Source organism: Zingiber officinale, chromosome 7B (assembly GCF_018446385.1).
Source record: "Zingiber officinale cultivar Zhangliang chromosome 7B, Zo_v1.1, whole genome shotgun sequence".
Lineage (NCBI taxonomy): Eukaryota > Viridiplantae > Streptophyta > Magnoliopsida > Zingiberales > Zingiberaceae > Zingiber > Zingiber officinale.
In genome coordinates, this window is record NC_055999.1 from 35,883,453 (window position 1) to 35,889,225 (window position 5,773).

Below are 5,773 nucleotides of genomic sequence, written 5' to 3' on the forward strand. Positions count from 1 at the left end.
GAAATCAATATGGTGGAGGAGGTGGAGGTGGACGAGGGAAAGGAGGTCTACGACGTGGTTGGCCAATAGGAAAACTAGGAAAACCTGGAATCTCACCCAAAGATCTATGATACTCATATAAAGCATCTACTTGTTGGCTAGTAAGCATCATGCTCTGCATTAAAATCTCTCATCCTAGCCTGATCAGTATCATAATCCTGCACAAACTCAGCCACTTGACCTTGAAAATTCCTCGTAAACTGAAAATGATTTTGTACCTCCCTAAACTGATCATCAGATAAAGAGAAGCGCCCCTCCAACATTTTTCGTTGGGAATCTTGCTTCTCATGAAGTGATTCTAGAGACGTACGAAAATCTGAAAAATCAAACCTAGAAGATCCCGTGCCATATGCAAAAGAATGCCTAGCGGGCTCCATAAAACTAGAAGGTTGCGGGTGTCCATATGACGAGGGCTCATGATGTGGCTGAGTGTCTCCAGGTATAGAAGGGTTATCCTCAAAATCTAACTCAGAAATTACCCGATTAGCCGGGTTACGAATAGTAGTTCGTTCAGGAAAAGGAAGGGGTAAAGGAGAACCACTCCTCCTAGGAAACGCGAAACCATTCCCATCCCGAACGATCATTTTCATAGCAAGACATACATCAATGTCAATCATGTCATTACCATGAATTATTTCCAACCCATCAACATCAAGATTTAAATTATAAGCTATTCGGGTAATCAAACCACCAAAAATAATTGATCCCAATGATGCCCTAGCAGATCTTAATAAGGTTTGAACAAAATGAAAACCAGAATCAAATTCAACCTTATAAAGCATAGCCCATAAAGCATAAAGCTCTATCTTTTTAACCACCCCATCACTCTCTCCCCTACCAAAAATAGTTTTACCCATGACTCTATGTAGATACCTAAAGATGGGGTTTTGCATATGGGAGGCCTTAGCTCTTGAAGGCTCATAAGGTTGATCTAACCCAGTTATTGCATTCCAAAAATGATTCCAATTAAACCTTGGATCAAACCTACGAGGGCTACCGGTGGTTAATCCAAAACAAGAATTAAAGTCACTAAATGCCCATAGAAATTCTTGATTCATTAGTCTAAAAGAGATTTTTCCAAAATAATCATCTTCATTAGTAAAATGGACATCCAATGAACTCAAAAATTCCAAAATAAGACGAGGATATGTAGGCAAATGTGTGTACATAATATCACTCCAATCCAAAAACCCAATCATCAAATCTACATCTTCCCTAATTCCAAGCATATCAAGAACAGTTGGGTCCATATATCTAGTACACACTATCTTTCTATTGACAAGAATTGCAAATCTAGTTACTTGATCATCATTTCTAAACACAATATTGAATTCATTGTCATTACCTTCGTTGCGTGAAGTCCTTTTGCCTTTGCCCTTCACTGGTTGTTTTCCTTTGTCCCTTGATGGCTCCTTCTCTTTGTCTCCACTGGATCCACCACCTCCTTTGCGAAGTTTCTTCAAAATATTGGACATCTTGATGAGTTTAGATAGGGGAAGAATTATCTAGAGTTGGAAAAATGGAACTCAAAGAACAAAGATCTTAGGTTAGGAGAACAAAAAGTCCAAGTCTTAGAAAGGAGGAGAATCGGATCTAAGAGATCTTGAGAGATTAGAGAGGAGTTTTTAAGAGATCGAGAGAGAAAGATATGTTTTGGAGAGTTGGGGGTGTGCGGAACACGGCCAAGATCTGGTCGTGTAAGGTAGAAAGAAGACTTTAATAACTCTCCTACACGGGATGTGCAGATGCACACGGCCTCCCCCTCTTCCCTCTCTGGATTCTTCGCGCGGCCGTGTCTGGGACACGACCTTTCCATCCTTCTTCTCGGGATTCTTTACACGGCCGTGTCTGGGACACGGCCTATACCTTTTTCTCCTCGGGAGATCCCACACGGCCGTGTCTGGATGACACAGCCCAAGCACTTCCCTTCTCTGCAACCTTTACCTGGCCGTGTATAGCACACGGTCTGGCTCTGTTTTGCACCTAACCTGAAAACAAAATCAAAAGAATGCATCAAACTAAAAGAAATTAAAATACAAATCAAAACTAACTAAAAGAACCCTTGGGTTGCCTCCCAAGAAGCGCTTGTTTAAGGTCTTTAGCTCGACCAAACTTGATCATTCACTTCTTTTCCTCGCCCTTGGAGGACAGATATACTTTTCGTTTTTGTTGGGAGATCTTCTCCCAACATCTTCCACCACATTGTCTCCTTCGTTTGGTGGCCTTCCATGAGGATGGAAATTCCATTCCTCAAGTTTATAAATGCTTGTCTTGCTACAAGGATTTAAAAGAGACGAGACATGGTTAGAGATATTAGATAAATCATATTCCAACCTTTCCTTACCAATTACCAAAGAAAGCTTATGATTTTTGACATCAATTATAGCTCCAGCTGTAGCAAGGAAAGGTCTTCCTAATATGATAGGAATCCTGGGGTCCTCTTCCATGTCCAACATGACAAAATCTGTGGGAATAACATTCCCATCCACCTCTACTGGCACATCTTCTATAATACCCAAAGGGTACCTGCAGGAATGATCAGCAAGTTGAAGTACCATAGTAGTAAGTTTAATGTTTTTGAGACCTAATTTATTACAAATTGAATAGGGAATGAGGCTAACACTTGCCCCCAAATCACAAAAAGCTTTTTCAAAAAATTCTTTTCCTATGTTGCAAGGAATATAAAAGCTCCCTGGGTCCTTTAGTTTTGGGGAAGTGTTCTTCTCCAAAATAGCACTACATTCCTCACTAAGCGCAATTGTCTCAACCTCTCCCCTTCTTCTCTTGTTTGACATGAGATCCTTCAGGAATTTGGCAAATCTAGGCATTTGAAGAATAGCATCAATAAGAGGTACCTCTACACAAATTTCCTTAACTTTTTCTAAAAACTTGCCAAATTCTTCATCTTTCTTGAGCATTGTAAGTCTTTGAGGAAAAGGGACAACTTTGCTCTGATGGTTCAGTGGAAGAGTCTCTTCAACCTCAATGGTACTCTCCTCATTAGCTTGAATCTGATTTGGTATAAGAGGAGAGAGCTCTTCTTCTTTTTGTATCCCTTTTGGAGCAGTCACTTGGGAGTCTCCCAAGGTCCGTCCGCTCCTAAGCTCAATTCTATTGCAATGCTCCATAGGATTCACATCAGGTTTTCCAGGAAGTTGTCCTGGTGCTCTGGATGATGAGGAAGCTAGTTGGGCAATTTGACTATCCTGGATCTTTTGATGCTTATCAGAATTATCCATTCTCTGAATGAGCTTTGCTAAATCTTGCTTCATTTCATTCTGACTTGAGATAATTTCTTCAAGCATCTTTTCAATATTTGACTTTGGTAAGCCTTGAGAAGATAGATGTTGAAAATTTTGTTGCCCAGCTTGAAAATTTGGTCTTACCCCCATAGATGGTCCTTGATCTTGATTATTTCTGAAAGAAAAATTGGGATGGCTCTTCCATCCAGGGTTATAAGTATTTGAGTATGGGTTATTCTGCCTTTGATTGTAACTCACGATTGCATCACATTGTTCCAGTTGATTGATTTGTGCAGTGATAGCTACCAATGGACATGAGTCATTTGAGTGCTCTGAACTTCCACATACTTCACAAGATGTACTAATAGCATTGACCATATTAGCACTAGTCCCCATATTTTCAAATTTCTTTGTTAGAGCGTCCAATTTTGCAGACAAAAGAGTGACTGCATCTACATCAAACTTCCCTGATGCTTTAATTGTTGGGTTTACAGAAGAATAGCCACCACTTCTTTCATTTTCCCATTGATGATGATTTTGTGCTACACTGTCAATAATTTCTTCAGCTTAATCTAAACTTTTATTCATAAGTGCCCCTCCAGCAGCTGAATCAAGGGACACTTTGGTATGATAGTTGATACCATTGTAAAAAGTGTGCAACACTAACCATCTTTCCAACCCATGATGTGGGCATTGTCTGAGCACACTATTATATCTATCCCATGCTTCAAAAAGAGATTCTGAGTCAGTTTGCTTGAAGCTTGCAATTAAATTCCTCATATGAGCTGTTTTTCTTGGTGGATAGAATTTATCAAGAAACTGTTGCTCACACTGCTCCCAAGTGGTGATGCTATTAGGGGCCAAAGAATTCAGCCATTGCTTTGTCCTATCTCTTAAGGAAAACCAAAATAATAACAATCTAACTGCTTCTGAAGGAACTCCATTCATTTTCATGGTACCCCATATTTCATAAAAGACCTCTAAGTGTTGATTGGGGTCTTCATGAGGTCCTCCACCAAATTGGTTCTGCTGCACCACAGATATAATTGCGGGTTTGATCTCAAAGTTATTAGCTTCCACTGGAGGTCTTGAAATACTAGATCGAAAACCTCTTGCATAAGGTGCTGCATAATCCTTGAGTGGTCTATTCGCCATGTTCAAATGTTCCTGTTCTTCAATTTGCCTTTGCAGAATTCTTCTTTTATGGAAAGTTCTGTCAATCTCAGGGTCAAAAGGAAAGAATTCCCCTGCAAAGTTAGATCTTCGCATACACAAGAACAAGATAGCAAATGACAATTCAACAGAAAAAGAAAAATAAAAGAATAAAAAATGCATAATTGAATTTGTACAAAAAGAATTAACAAGAAGTAAAAGTTATACAAGAAAATAAAAACAGAAATCTAATGATTAGTTACAACTATGCAATATGAAAGGAAAACAAATGTTATGTTTAGTCTAACTCAATTGATAATTCCTAATGTTATAGCGCAGTCCCCGGCAACGGCGCCAAAAACTTGTCACGCTCCGCAAGTGTACGGAAATGTCGCAAGTAATATAAAAGATTATCGTATCCACAGGGACTGGAATAAGCACTAGAAATGTCTCAATGCGAATTAGCTAAACAACTATCCAATCGTTTCAAATGCAAAGTGAAGGTAAACAAATCTAATATTATAGATCAACAAACAAGAGTTTAGTGTTTTGGGTTATGATAAGGGAGATTCTAGGAGTTTCGGTTTCTTTGTAAGATTTCTTGAATGTAAATGGCTCACCAATTCTTATCCCTCAATTGCCAAACACTTGTAGAAAGTTGCTGGTTCTCTCTTGCAATAGATAACCGGCTAAGGACTGAGAAATGTATCTAAATATGATCAATTAGACGTAAACCTACGTTGTCCTTACACAGAAGCGCACCTATTACTATGCCTCCCTCGGATATCAACATAGAAGCCCACAACTTATTAATCTATCAAGATACAAGAAACTAATCACAAAATCCATCCTACTCTCTTGAATAGTCCTATTTCCTCTTCAAGATTATCTCTCAAACGTCCTTACACGGGCTTGCACATGTCATGTGGATCCCTCGGATGATCGAGTGAGAGTTTATCTTTACAAAGTCCACAAGAAATCCAAACAATTAATCAAGAATGAGAATTAAGCACAAATCACCATTAATCATTCAAGATCTAATTGATACAAGCAAGACAATGTCATTGAAACAAGAAAATGGCAAATCCATAAGAGATTACATCAATCCATCATACAAATACTCCCTTAATCCTAGAATACAAGATCTACTCCATGAATCGAGGAAGAATATCCGAAGAAATGAAGATTACAAGCATTTCTTAAATCCCCAATCCAAGAAACCAAGAAAAGGGGGAAAGAGAAAACTTATCTATGAAGAAGCCTCGTCTTCGGATCCAATCCTCGCTCCGGAGTCGAAATCGTCAAGAACTCCCTTAGAATCGCCCAGAAATCCTCCCAAG

The 5,773-nt window shown here is 39.1% G+C and overlaps 1 non-coding gene across 1 annotated transcript; it reads left to right on the forward strand.

The window, feature by feature from the left end:
* Nucleotides 1-3,957: 3,957 nt before the first annotated feature.
* On the forward strand, nucleotides 3,958-4,063 carry LOC122007595. The gene has a single exon (XR_006119056.1). It is a non-coding gene; the product is annotated as a small nucleolar RNA R71 (small nucleolar RNA).
* The last annotated feature ends 1,710 nt before the right edge of the window (nucleotides 4,064-5,773 follow it).